The 14,091-nt window shown below is 44.5% G+C and overlaps 1 protein-coding gene across 5 annotated transcripts in view; it reads right to left on the reverse strand.

Moving 5' to 3' along the window:
- The window catches only part of EPHB1 (EPH receptor B1), a 356,755-nt gene that overhangs the window by 46,541 nt on the left and 296,123 nt on the right, over positions 1 to 14,091 (reverse strand). The gene's annotated exons all lie outside the window — the stretch shown is intronic.

Genomic DNA, 14,091 nt, shown 5'->3' on the forward strand with positions numbered 1-14,091 from the left:
CAGCCCCAGTCCCACTCATCTGCTCTTATTGTTCTGTCCTTCACTTCTCTCCATTATCTTCCCTCTTACACCTTTCCTGGTAAGTGGAACGTATTACTTATAAATTAACAGATTGAGACCCGTCCACACATAGCACATGGGAACCTGCAGAGTGGCAATTACTTATTTATTGAAGTCATATCAAATGCATTAGCAGCAGAGTCAATGTAGAATTGCAGGTTGAGATCAATATTTATCAATCTGACACCTTTTGGAGATGTTTTTAAGACAAGTGGAGATTCTCACCAAATAGCACAACTTCAGGATCTGGGGGCTGTAAGATGAACATCAAATACCGGGAGACTTGTGCTAAAATCAGGAGAGTTGGTAACACTGCCAGCACCGTGTTTTTCTGAATGCTGCAGCTATCATTCTAGGAGGTAAAGTCACACCAAGAGGGTTTTCATTTGGTCCAGACAACCTAAAGCCACAGCTTCTTGAGCTAACCCCCTAGCTATAAGTATTTTTTCCCAAGTGCTCTCCTGCTTATATAGCACATTCAGCTCCCAGCAATGAAGTTACAAAACTACAATTAGCTGGTTTTATGGTAAGGAAAGTGGCAATTTTATGATGCTCCCTGCATAATTTGAGAAATATTTATTTACCCAAAAAGGTCTTTGAAAGTTTTGTTGCTGCTTCTAAATTGACAGAGTGTAGCAATTATCATCAAAAACCTGAATGGTCTGATAAAAGATGAGTTACGAGCCTCCATAACCAATAGTCAGGCACTAGTTTTGCCTACTAAAAAGCATTCCAAGAGGATGTTCCTCAAGTCAGGGCTGCCCAGGCTCAGCCAGGACTGTGGAATTTCTGTGGCACTCTAGACAGATGAGGAATCTGCCTTTGGGCATCAAATCAGACTCAGATCTTGTTACCATACTTGTTAAAATTAAAAACAAAATCCTCATGTCCAGGGATGCAAATGCTGTTAATGGGGGCTACTCAAGTGGCATTTCTTCTCATCTGGTGCACATTAGGCAGTGGAAAAAATGAGTCCAGCAAATGCTATTAAAATACCATAATAAAACGGTGCTTTTTAGAATTAAACCCTCCACAGCTGGATAAGGGAAGCAGGTAGCACTACCTTCAACACAGATAATAGACATTATTTGCAGCTACTCTCCTCTAATTACACTGCTCTACAGCCAAAATGCTTCTGAAATAAATGTAGTGCAACTTTACTAATTCTGGGTCACTGAGAACGAAAATGATGCTTAAAATTGTTGATTGGCTCTAGTTTTCAAGATATGCTATTGGGTCAGTATATACAACCCTTGACTTGGGAATGGCAGAGGATAAGTGAGTTATAAAGGGAAGGGATCTCAATTTAAACCAGAAATGACTAAAATACATCTTTGACTGGATCTATGAATAAATCTATGACTGGGTTTGGACAGTACTTGCTTTTTAGGCAAAACAATGAACGATGCAATCTGAAGCTGGTATTGCATCATACATGATATGAATTGCATCATGTTATTCCTAGAAGTCATGGATGATGCAATCATAGCGAAGCTTACTTCACTCTGCTGAACAAATTGCCCTATATCAGCTCTAGAAATCATATAGTGTTGTGCTCTCTTCTTTGTCAGTGTTTGATTTTGCAAAGGGACACATTTCTGTTTAGCCAAAGTGAGCAGAGATGCCTCCTACTTGTGTGAACATGCAGATAACTTCTGCTATGTTTGTGGTGAAGTAACTTTTGCATCACAAAAGCGCAGTATAACCACTATGGTTAAGAAAGCCTATCACCTTTATTTTGGCTGCCAAATTGGAGATCAGGACAAGAGGTGGGCCCCACACATATGCTGCAACACTTGTGCAACAAATCATCGCCAGTGGTTGAACAGGAAAAGGAAATCTATGCCTTTTGCAGTGCCAATGATTTGGAGAGAGCCAACAGATCATACCAGCAATTGTTACTTCTGCATGGTGCCTCCAATTGGGAAAGGTGTGTCAAAGAAGAAAAAGTGGACTGTGCATTATCCAAACATTCCATCAGCCATACGCCCAGTACCCCATGGAGGAGGACTGCCGGTTCCTGATGCACCAGAATCATTCTCACTTGAGTCAGATGAGGAAGAGGAAGAGGATGAAACTTCTGGTCCTGAACCATCAATGTCACAGGACCCACATTTTCTCCCATCCTCCTTCTCTGAACCACACCTCATAACACAAGGTGAACTGAATGACCTTGTCAGGGATTTGGAACTACCCAAAAGTAAGGCAGAGCTGTTGGGCTCCAGACTACAGCAGTGGAATCTCCTGGCAGGCTATCAGGGCAAATGGAGCCCATCAATGCTTGCAGACTATTACTGGACAGTGACAAGAGATGCTCCATTTAATGAATACAAGAGACAAGCCAAGAAGCACAAAGTAGACACTGAATAGGACTAAACTATGTACATAATAGTTTTTGCCTTCTGTTTCCTAATAAATTTTATTTATATAACCCTTTTGCTGATTTTTAAAGTGTTACATAAACAGGACAGGTGAAATATCATGTAAAGCAACCATAAACACATGAAAAGACCTAGGTTTACAATTTATAATTAAAACTCTACTATCTACACAATATACATAGACATAAAATGTAAAAACTTAAATATCTTAGAAACAGTAGCCAATCAGTTGTTTTAATTGTCATATTTGAATTCGCACATCAAAATACATAATAAATATCACATTTTATCTCTGAAGCAGACAACCTCTCAAAAATTGTAGACCAGTGTTACACACACTTGTATGGGACATGTTATGGTTAAACCTACCTGGTACGCCCCACACCAGTATCACCACCATTCTGGAATTCTTCTTGACCCGAGCTCCTGGGGAAGGAGGGCACCAACTAGGCAAATACCATACCACTGACCTGCTTTGTGCCCTTCAGCAAGTCACTTCCCCATTCTGTGGTTCTCTTCTCCCTCCCATCTTTGTCGGTTGTGTCTATTTAGACTGTAAGCTCACTGGGGTAGAGACTGTTTCCTATGATGTGTCTGCACAGTGCCTAACACAACTCAGCCTTGATTCTAGTTGAGGCCTCTACCTCTGGAAATATCATTAGGAACATAGAGAGGTGAAAGTTCACTGATCCATACTCTGGTGGCATATTTTCTTGATTTTTCTCTCCCTCATTCTTTTTCTTTCCTTCCACCTCCTTTAATTCACTCCATGCCCATCTTCTCCTTTCATTCTCCTGTCTGTTCCATTTCTAGTCCATTCTGTTTTCTCTCTGCCTCTCATTCTTTGAAATTATCACACTTTTCCCCCAGCTCCACAGTTTCTCTTCCCAGGTCCTGTTAGCAGCAGGAGTGGATGTCTTTAATTGGCAAAGAGCTTTGCGCATGATGTAGTTGGTAATCCCAGCTAGCTAGCGCTGGAATAACTGGGTTCTTATAACTGTCTCCCAGGAATGGCGACACATCCATTGGAAAAAACAATACTGTCCCCTTTCATTCCAGCCAGCAGCAGCCAGGTCTCCATTCATTTCCTCTCTTTTTTATTGTCACTCCCCAGCCCTGTTCTCCTGGTGAGCCCCTTCAATTTGTTATCCCTCAGCCAGGGGCGGCTCTAGGCACCAGCGCACCAAGCGTGAGCCTGGGGTGGCAAGCCACGGGGGGAGGCCTGCTGGTCGCCATGAAGGTGGCAGTCAGGCTGCCTTCGGCGACATGCCTGTGTGAGGTCCGCCGGTCGTGTGGTTTTGGTGGCAATTTGGCGGCGAGTACGCTGAAAGTGTGTGACCGGTGGACCTCCCGCAGGCATGCCGCCGAATCTGACCCAGCCAAGTTGGAAGCATTACTAAGCTAGTCACTGCTGGGGGCTGATATAAGGAGAGGTGGTTTTCCAGTCTGGGCACAGACTTTGCCATCAAGAGATGATCCCTTTGGACCTTACAATCTATCAACTAAGCAGAGACCCCATGTCAGTGAGGATTTCCAGATGACCATGTCTGGGGTGAGCAGAGAGGGAAAAGTCTCTCCGTCCCACTCCATTGGTTTGACCTGTTTTCCCTCAAAGGTTTACGCTACAGGTCAAACCACTATTTTGATATTTATTTTAATTGCTTAGTTCACTGTTCCCATTATTATTAGTATTTATTACTATTATTTGTATCTTTAGGAGCCCCACTCAAGGATCAGGATCCCACGGTGTTAGGTACTGCACAGAAGCTTTTCTAAAGCTGACATCTGAACAATTCGCCTGTTGTCATGTTCTTGTCATGTGACAGACTGTACTTTGGGAATCTGAATGAGTCCATTGCTCCTTTACGATGCCAGTGAGCCACTCTGAATTAGCAATGAAATCCAAGTATCTGAGCAAAGAGTTTATCAGAAGTTGCCTGTCAATTATGGAGTGATTGTGAAAAAACAGTTGACGGAAGAATGAGCTCATGATTCTGGTGTCAGAGATTCAAGAAGGATATCAGATGAGCTCCTTGCTTCTAGCAGGGCCAGTTTGGGCAGAAATACCACATTCCCAATGCTGATGATGAAAACTGCAATGAAGCCATCTGTACATCTCCCACTTCATAAATCCCTTTACAGCTCAGTCTCATACACTTTAACGGCCCCATAAATTTTTTTACAAGAGCAGCTGATGCTCCTGCCAGGATTACAAAGGGATTTACAGGATCATAACCAAGACTGAGTTAGTGATCAAAAAATCTTGTCTCCCTTGCTCTTTCATCATAGAGGGCATGCAGGGCCTCAGCGCAGATTGGGAGAAGGAGCAGCAGCCTGTGGATCCAATGCCACCAGGTTGTTTGCCAGGATGGGAGAGGCACCGAGGAGGGCAAGGCTGCTGGAGTCCTTACTCAATGTGGAGCAGCACAGCCTGCTCCAGTATCAAAGGCTTTTCTGAAGCTGAATATCAGGGATACCTCTCACAACACGCCCACGTGCCCCTCTGCCACAACTCCACTTCTCAGGAAACCCTTACTCATTCCTTGGCCTCTTCTCACTTGGACTATTGCAACCCCCTCTTCAGCCACCTTCTTACACAGGCAAAGAACTGAGACCACACCCTCCTCCACACTGTATTCCCATTTATTATAGGATCCAGTTCATAACAGCCACCTGGCCTTTAAACCATCACTTGCCCCAGCCTAGCATATGCACCTTTTCTCTGTTGATTCCTCTCCCCAATCCCCCCACTCTGTAGGCACTAGGGCCCAGCTCCACAAAGGCATGTAGGCTTCTCACTTCCATTGCTCTCAATGGACCTTTGTGGATCTGGGCTGAACTTCCCCTCTCCCCTTTCACCAAGTCATGCTGCTGCTGGTGGTGGTGTGCTAGCCTTCTCCTCTGCAGCATCTGACATGTGCAATAACTATCCTCCAGTGCACCGGTGCATTCACTCTTCCTCTGTATTTATTGTTACCAACGAGACAGACACTATTCTGATGTATATAGTACTGTAGCTGTGCATGGAGGTAATAGGACAAGCCCATGCATCTTGGCATCTACAGTTTCAAGGTCTGATCCTACTTTGAAATAAATGAAACCCCCATTGACATTAATGGGAGCAGGACTGGCCCTAAATTAGACAACAAATGCTGACAAGGGACCAGGACAGGCTGTGGTAGAGAAGGCTGGTGGAGAAATAATCAACTCTCACAATCAGGGGGAAGTGCTGTTCCTTGGGAAGCTTGGTAGGAGGCTGGCGGGAAACCAGAGTTCCATTGTCTGAAAATTGTTGAGGTTTTGGAATTTGTTTTAGGTCTCACGCAAAGTGAAAACCAAAACACTTTGGAATTTTTCCAAAAAAAGAGAGACAAGATGAGCCAGTTTCCTGATATGGAGCAGGAACTGGAACCTGGTTTGCCCAAATCCCAGGTGAGTGCTCAAACCACTGAGCTCTTGGCTATTCTGGGGGCAGTCATGTTTTGACCGGAAATTCCACCCTGGATCTAAGAAACCTTCCTGATAAAAGTTTCATTGAAACTGATATGTTTCTGCAAGAAGTTGCAGTTCAGGTGAAAAAAGGTTTTGTTGAATAATTCCCGACCAGCTCTATTCAGTAACCGTTCTTGCAGAGAGCAAATGATTTAAGTTTACTAGCTTTGTAGGCCTCTTTCTGGTAAATTGCAGTAGGGGATTATTAGAGAATATTTACATTTGTTCAGTTTCATGCAAATTATCCCTGACAGATTTGAGGGAAGATGTGTGCTTTAAAGAGGGATGTGGAGATAGTGGGTGATTGGCACACAAGAGTGTGTATGGTATATCCAAGCATAAGGGGGAGCATGAAAGAAAGCGTGAAGATCAGAGTATTCATTTCTCTCTCCATCTGCTCATGTTTAGCTCTGTTGCTGTATTATTCAACTGTGGAAAGGATCCTGAGAGATAGTGAGTATGAAAGATGCTACACAAATACCATTGCACTATATTGTAGTTTCTTAAGACGTCAGTGGGTTTTTAAAATACAGAGCAGCCAAATTACAGAGTATGACAGATAGCATAAAGTAGATGGGGCAAGGCTGGCCAATTTACACTGAAAGATATGGAGGAAATTTATCCTATCACTGCACCCACCGTCAGTTTTAAAGAAGACAATTTCCACTATATGGGTAAAAATCTCTCTGCATTACCTCGCTCTGGGGAGGAGCACAGAGTGGGTGCTCCGGAATATAGCTGATAGGGTGAAAAACACGGGATGGGGCAGAAGGGGAGTAAGGAGGCCAGAGGATTCATGGACAATGAAAGACAAGCATCCTTTTAACGTGAATATACTGTGTCCCAGCAGACATGGGAGCAGAGATTTCCAAAGCCACCTAAGGAATCTGAATGCCCACATTAATGGAATGAGGGCATCCAAATCTTCCGTGGGGGGAGCGGGTTGATCATCTCAGTCTGCAGGACTTTAGCCAGCCATCACTATGAGGAATAAGACTGGGAGTTTCAAAAGGGCTGTGTGCTGGGAGTTTAATCTCTGGAGTGAATGGGAGCAGAGGCAGGCCAACACAAAGGTCTGTTGATAATCCCACTGTAAATACTTCCCTTTCCCTCTTGCTATTGCCCGGATACCTGTCTCAGCTGTATCCGGTTATTAACAACTTCATTAGAGCATGGCAAATGAGTCAGTGTTTTGATAACAAAGCCAAACGCTCATTTCTGTAACTGTTAGTAGTTTCATGTTCTACCTGCATGTGAATTCCTTCCTGTGTGTAACCTAGACATCCATGGGATTGCAAGGGGCATACCTTGGAGCAGACTTTAACTGATTGAATTGCTACGGTTCTAACCTATATAGCACCGCTCATACTTAGGTCATCTCCAAGTACTTTGCAGCGCAGGGACACAGACCAAGCATGGGAAATTACAGCCCAAAAGGTGATTTTTTCAGAAAATGTTGATCATGTCCAAATCAAAGCTTATTAATTAAACTGTTTTACAACTTTATGCATCATCCACTACTAATGGAACTCTATTACTGATTGGGTGTGTGATGACAGATATAAAATCCATTTCACTGATACTTATAACATCCATTTATGGCAATACCTCTCTGATTACACAGACATTCATGCCCAGATACAACCGAGAAACATATGATCCATATACTACTTACAGGAACACGTGTTCACCACTCTACAACAATAATGAGCCAACAGAACAATTGCCAGGAATCTGTATCTGTGAAAGAAGATACAGTAGAGAATCTGGCCCCGCTTGAGAAATCTGCCCCAGTACAGGGTTGTACAGAAAAAATAGCTACTTTGGTCTGCCTGCCATTACCTCTCCCTGACCAAGATGGGCAGGACATAGGAAGCTATCAATCCCCCACCTCTGCCTGATTAACGGGAGGTGAAAGAAAACCACAAACCCTTCCGCTTTCACTGCACTTCTTGGGGGAACACGGAGGGAGAAGGAGCTACATAGAGCCCCTCCCAGGAGCCAGGAGGAGTGCTGGCAAGATCAAGAAGCAAAAGAGATGGATTGAGCTTACTATTATTTCCTAGGAGACTCATAGACTTTAAGGTCAGAAGGGACCATCATGATAATGTAGTCAGACTACCTGGACATCTCAGGCCACAGAACCTTGCCCACTCACTCCTGCAATAGACCCCTAACCTCTGGCTGAGTTACTGTAGTCCTCACATCATGGTTTAAAGACTTTAAATTACAAAGAATTCACCATTTAATCTAGTTTAAACCTGCAAGTGACCCATGCTGCAGAGGAAGGTGAAAACCCCCCAGGGTCTCTGCTAATCTGACCTGGGGAAAAATTCCTTCCTGATGCCAAATATGGTGATCAGTGAGACCCTGAGCATGTGGGAGAGACCCACCAGCCAGGCACTGGGGAAAGGTTTCAGAGTAGCAGCCGTGTTTGTCTGTATCCGCAAAACGAACAGGAGTATTTGTGGCACCTTAGAGACTAACAAATTTATTTTTAGCATAAGCTTTCATGGGCTACAGCCCACTTCCTCAGATGCATGCAGCGGAAAATACAGTAGGAAGATATATACATATATATCTACCTTAGTGGGTCCTGCACTTATTGGCGGACTTGTTCACCTCAGTGATATTCCCCTGTTGTGGAACCCACAGTCTGGGTCAGCTCCTCCTGTGTCTGATCAGGAGTTGGGAGGTTTGGGGGGAACCTGGGCCCACCTTCTACTTTGGGTTCCAGCCCAGGGCCCTGTGGATCGCAGCTGTCTATAGTGCCTCCTGTAACAGCTGCATGACAGCTATAACTCCCTAGGCTACTTCCCCATGGCCTCCTCCAAACACCTTCATCTTCACCACAGGACCTTCCTCCTGGTGTCTGATAACGCTTGTACTCCTCAATCCTCCAGTTGTACACTCTCTCACTCTCAGCTCCTTGCCTTCTTGCTCCCAGCTCCTCTCACACACTCCTTCTCTTCTGGCTCCTCCCTGCCTGACTGGAGTGAGCTCCTTTTTAAACCCAGGTGCCCTGATTAGCCTGCCTTGATTGGCTGCAGGTGTTCTAATTAAAGTAGCTATCTCTACTGCCTTCTAGAAAGATCTTAATTGGCCCCAGGTGCCTTGATTAACCTGGAGCAACTGCCATTTGGTTACCAGGGTCCTAGGGATTTGTTTAGCCTGGGGCTAACATACCTGTTTCTCAGTACTGTAGCCATCTGGCCTTGCCCCATCACAATACACAGAGAACATGAAACAATGGGTGTTATCAGTTAAGGTGAGCTATTACCAGTGATCAGTTAAGGTGAGCTATTACCAGTAGGAGAGGAAAAAAATTTTTGTAGTGGTAATCAAAATCGTCCATTTGCAGCAGTTGACAAGAAGGTGTGAGAAACTGTGGGTGTGGGGGGGGGAAATAAACATGGGAAAATGGTTTTACTTTGTGTAATGACCTACCCACTCCCAGTCTTTATTCAAGTCTAATTTAATGGTGTCTATTTTGCAAATTAATTCCAATTCAGCAGTCTCTCGTTGGGTTCTGTTTTTGAAGTTTTTTTGTTGTAATATTGCGACTTTTAGGTCTGTAATCGAGTGACCAGGGAGACTGAAGTGTTCTCCGACTGGTTTCTGAATGTTATAATTCGTGATGTCTGATTTCTGTCCATTTATTCTTTTATGTAGAGACTGTCCGGTTTGGCCAATGTACATGGCAGAGGGGCATTGCTGCCACATGATGGCATATATCACACTGGTAGATGTGCAGGTGAATGAGCCTCTGATAGTGTGGCTGATGTGATTAGGTCCTATGACGGTGTCCCCTGAATAGATATGTGGACAGAGTTGGCAATGGGCTTTGTTGCAAGGACAGGTTCCTGGGTTAGTGTTTTTGTTGTGTGTTCAGTGGTTGCTGGTGAGTATTTGCTTCAGGTCGGTGGGCTGTCTGTAAGCAAGGACTGCCCTGTCTCCCAAGATCTGTGAGAGTGAGGGATCATCCTTCAGGATAGGTTGTAGATCCTTGATGATGCACTGGAGAGGTTTTAGTTGGGGGCTGAAGGTGACGGCTAGTGGCGTTCTGTTACTTTCTTTGTTGGGTCTGTCCTATAGTAGGTGACTTCTGGGTACTCTTCTGGCTCTGTTAATCCGTTTCTTCACTTCAGCAGGTGGGTACTGTAGTTGTAAGAACACTTGATAGAGATCTTGTAGGTGTTTGTCTCTGTCTGTGGGGTTGGAGAAATGCGATGGTATCTTAGAGCTTGGCTGTAGACACTGGATCATGTGGTGCGGTCTGGATGAAAGCTGGAGGCATGCAGGTAAGAATAGCAGTCAGTAGGTTTCTGGTATAGGGTGCTGTTTATGTGACCATTGCTTATTAGCCCTGTAATGTCCAGGAAGTGGATCTCTTGTGTGGCCTGGTCCAGGCTGAGGTTGATGGTGGGGTGGAAATTGTTGAAATCATGGTGGAATTCCTCAAGGGCTTCTTTTCCATGAGTCTAGATGATGAAGATGTCATCAATGTAGCACAAGTAGAGCAGGGGAGTTAGGAGACGAAAGCTGAGGAAGCGTTGTTCTAAATCAGCCACAAAGATGTTGGCATACTGTGGTGCCATGTGGGTACCCATAGCAGTGCTGCTGACTTGAAGGTATACATTGTCCCCAAATATGAAATAGTTATGGGTGAGGACAAAGTCACAAAGTTCTGCCACCAGGTTTGCCATGACATTATCGGGGATACTGTTCCTGATGGCTTCTAGTCCCTCTTTATATGGAATGTTGGTGTAGAGGGCTTCTACATCCATAGTGGCCAGCATGGTGTTTTCAGGAAGATCATCAATGGATTGTAGTTTCCTCAGGAAGTCAGTGGTGTCTCGAAGATAGCTAGGAGTGCTGGAAGCATAGGGCCTGAGGAGGGAGTCTACATAGCCAGACAATCCTGCTGTCAGGGTGCCAATGCCTGAGATGATGGGGTGTCCAGGATTTCCAGGTTTATGGATCTTGGGTAGCAGACAGAATATCCCTGCTCGGGATTCTAAGGGTGTGTCTGTGTGGATTTGCTCTTGTGCTTTTTCAGGAAGTTTCTTGAGCCAATGGTGTAGTTTCTTTTGGTAACCCTCAGTGGGATCAGAAGGTAATGGCTTGTACAATGTGGTTTTGGAGAGCTGCTTAGCAGTCACTTGTTCATATTCTGACCTATTCATGATGACGACAGCACCTCCTTTGTCAGCCCTTTTGATTATGATGTCAGAGTTGTTTCTGAGGCTGTGGATAGCACTGTGTTTTGCACGGGTGAGGTTATGGGGCAAGTGATGCTGCTTTTCCACTGTAGAAAGAATCTCTGTAGTAACTCAGAGCTCTTCCCATCTAGTGTCCATCACTGGCCATTGGGGATTTTTGCTACTGTCAGTCACGGATGGGCCACATGCCACCATGGGCAGTCTCATCATACCATGCTCTCCATAAATTTATCAAACTCAGTCTCAGAATTCCCCATAATCTCTCAGAATGAATGAGAAACTAGCTTCTCCTCCTACTTCTTCCATGAAGGAAGGGCTTGTGATTAAGGTACTGGGCTGGGACTGAGGAGATCTGGGTTTCATTCCCAGCTCTGTCACAAACTCCCTGTGTGTCCCTGGGTATTTAGATCACATGCTCATTCTGAGCTTCACTTCCTCATCTGCGAAATGGGGACAACAACACTTCCTGCCCTCCTGGGTGTATTTGGGGGACATACTCACTAATCTTTCTGAGATGCTCAGCTACTATGATGATGGTGAATACATGATACACCAGCTCCGCAAAGCCATACTCCCCCTGATTTCTGGGTGCTACACCAGATTGCTTCAGCAAAAAGAAAACTGCAAGCTACATCATTTTCAGCATGGAATATTCAGTGCTGATGTGGAAGAGAAACTAAGTCCTCTTGCTTTGGATAGGAGGGCCATGTCTCTTTGATAACCAGAATCAGGGATTCCCACACATATGCATGTAACTACATATACAAATTATACAAATTCTGCCTGTTGCAATGATGCAGGCATGCATGTACACCAATGGTCCCCAATGCAGTGCCTGCAGGTGCCATGGTGCCTGCTGGGACATTTATGTATGCCCGCCTAGTGTCCAGCAGGGGAGAGAAGCTGCAGCCCTGGGCCTGACAGGGACAGATAACTGAGGCTGCAGGCACGGTATTCTCTGTTCCTGGCAGGCGCGGGGACCACCTACTGCCCAGCAGGGGAGAGAAGCCCCAGTCCCACATCTGCTGGGACAGAGAACTCTGGGGCTGTAGGCTGTGGGCGCTGGTGTTTTCGGTCCCAGGCAGGCGCGGGGCTGTGGCTTAAGCTGGAGAGAAGCTGCGGCCCCGCACATGCCAGGGACAGAGAACTCCAGGGCTCCAGGCGCCAGTGTTCTCTGTCCCCAGCAGGCGTGGGGCCTGCCTAGTGCCCAGCAGGGGAGAGAAGCCGGGGCCCCGTGCCTGCTGAGGACAGAGTACTCCAGAGTTGCAGGCGCCGGTGTTCTCTGTCCTCACGGCTTTTCTCCAAGTTCTCTCTGCACTGCCCAGAACTGCCGTCAAAAAAACCTCCAACTCTGCCATCCCAAGAATGGATGGAATGCCTCCCCATAGTATGAGCTGCCCCAGGCACGTGCCTGCTCCACTGATGCCTGGAGCCAGCCCTGTATGAGTATTTCACTGCACTGATATTGCTGTTTTCTTATGCTTTGCGATTTATTATTCTTTTAACATTTTGCCCCCAAATGAGTGATTCAAATAAAAGACAATGTACATATTATTTCAATGCAGAGTGGGAAGAATACTATTGTTTTATTGAAAATAAAGGGAAATGTGTTTGCTTATTGTGCGGGGGTGCTGTTGCAGTGCCAAAAAAACATGTTGAATGCCATTTCCAAACTAATCGTGGCTCTTTTGACATAAGCCATCCACTTAAATCTGAGTTGAGAAAGAAGAAAATTAATTAGCTCAAATCAAATCTATCTGCCCAGCAATCTGTTTTCACTAGATAAGTGGTAAAGTTTAAAGGTGCTACTATTGCTTCCTTTAAAATTGCTCATCTGCTCGCAAAGAAGAAAAAACCCTTTCAAGATGGTGAATCGTTGAAGGAAGCATATTTGACTGGTGCTGATTGCCTGTTTCAAGGATTTCCTAATAAGGGAGAGATTTTGTCGACAATATAAGACTTGCAGTTATCAGACAACACAGTTACGAGGAGGACACATGCAATTGCAAGCAACATGCAAACTCAGCTAAAGGATGACTTGGAAATATGTGACTGTTGGCAATTATGGGGAGGATAGTATATAGTGACTTCACCCTTAAAAAAGAGTTACTAAAAGTATTGCCCATGAAAGGGCGAACAAAGGGTGAGGACATCTATAATTTATTCAAATCATATGCAACATCAGTTAGTATGCCATTACACCACTGATGGGGCACAAACAATGGTGGACAGCGCCAATGGATTCATTCCACTCTGTAAGAAGAATGAATCCTTTCCAAACTTTATGTCTTAACATTGCATTATCCACCAAGAAGCTTTGTGCATCAGAGTTCTTTCTTTTCAACACGTCATGAATGTCGTTATTAAAATAATTAACTCTATTCGACAAAACCTTTGCAACAGCGATTTTTTAAAGGCCCTGCTGGAAGCTGTTGACAATAAACAATCTGATCTTATCTTGCACACAGAAGTACGATGGCTGAGCAAAGCTAAAGTTCTTGCACATCTTTTAAGCCTAACTGAAGAGATCAAAGAATTTCTGAAGTCCACAAATCAGAACTTCGAGCAACCAGAAGACTCCAGCTGGTTAATGGACTTGGTTTTTCTTGCCGACATTACTGACAAACTGAACATTTTAAATCTTGAGTTCCAGGGAAAAGACAAACAGGTGAATCAAATGATAGGTTCTGTAAAATCATTCAAAGCAAAACTGATCTTGTGGATATCACGTATGAAAACAAAGTCCCTTGTAAATTTCCCAAGTATGAAGAAAATGGTATGTGACACTGATTTTAACCCATCACCATTTGTTATCCACATTCAAACACTTCTGGAACAATTTGAAAAGAGATTTCACCATCAGTGCCCCTGTAGTTGCCTTTCTTGTGAATCCTTTTACTAGCCAAATAGAGGTAACAGAAATGGCTACATCAATT

This window comes from Gopherus evgoodei, chromosome 9, assembly GCF_007399415.2.
Source record: "Gopherus evgoodei ecotype Sinaloan lineage chromosome 9, rGopEvg1_v1.p, whole genome shotgun sequence".
Lineage (NCBI taxonomy): Eukaryota > Metazoa > Chordata > Testudines > Testudinidae > Gopherus > Gopherus evgoodei.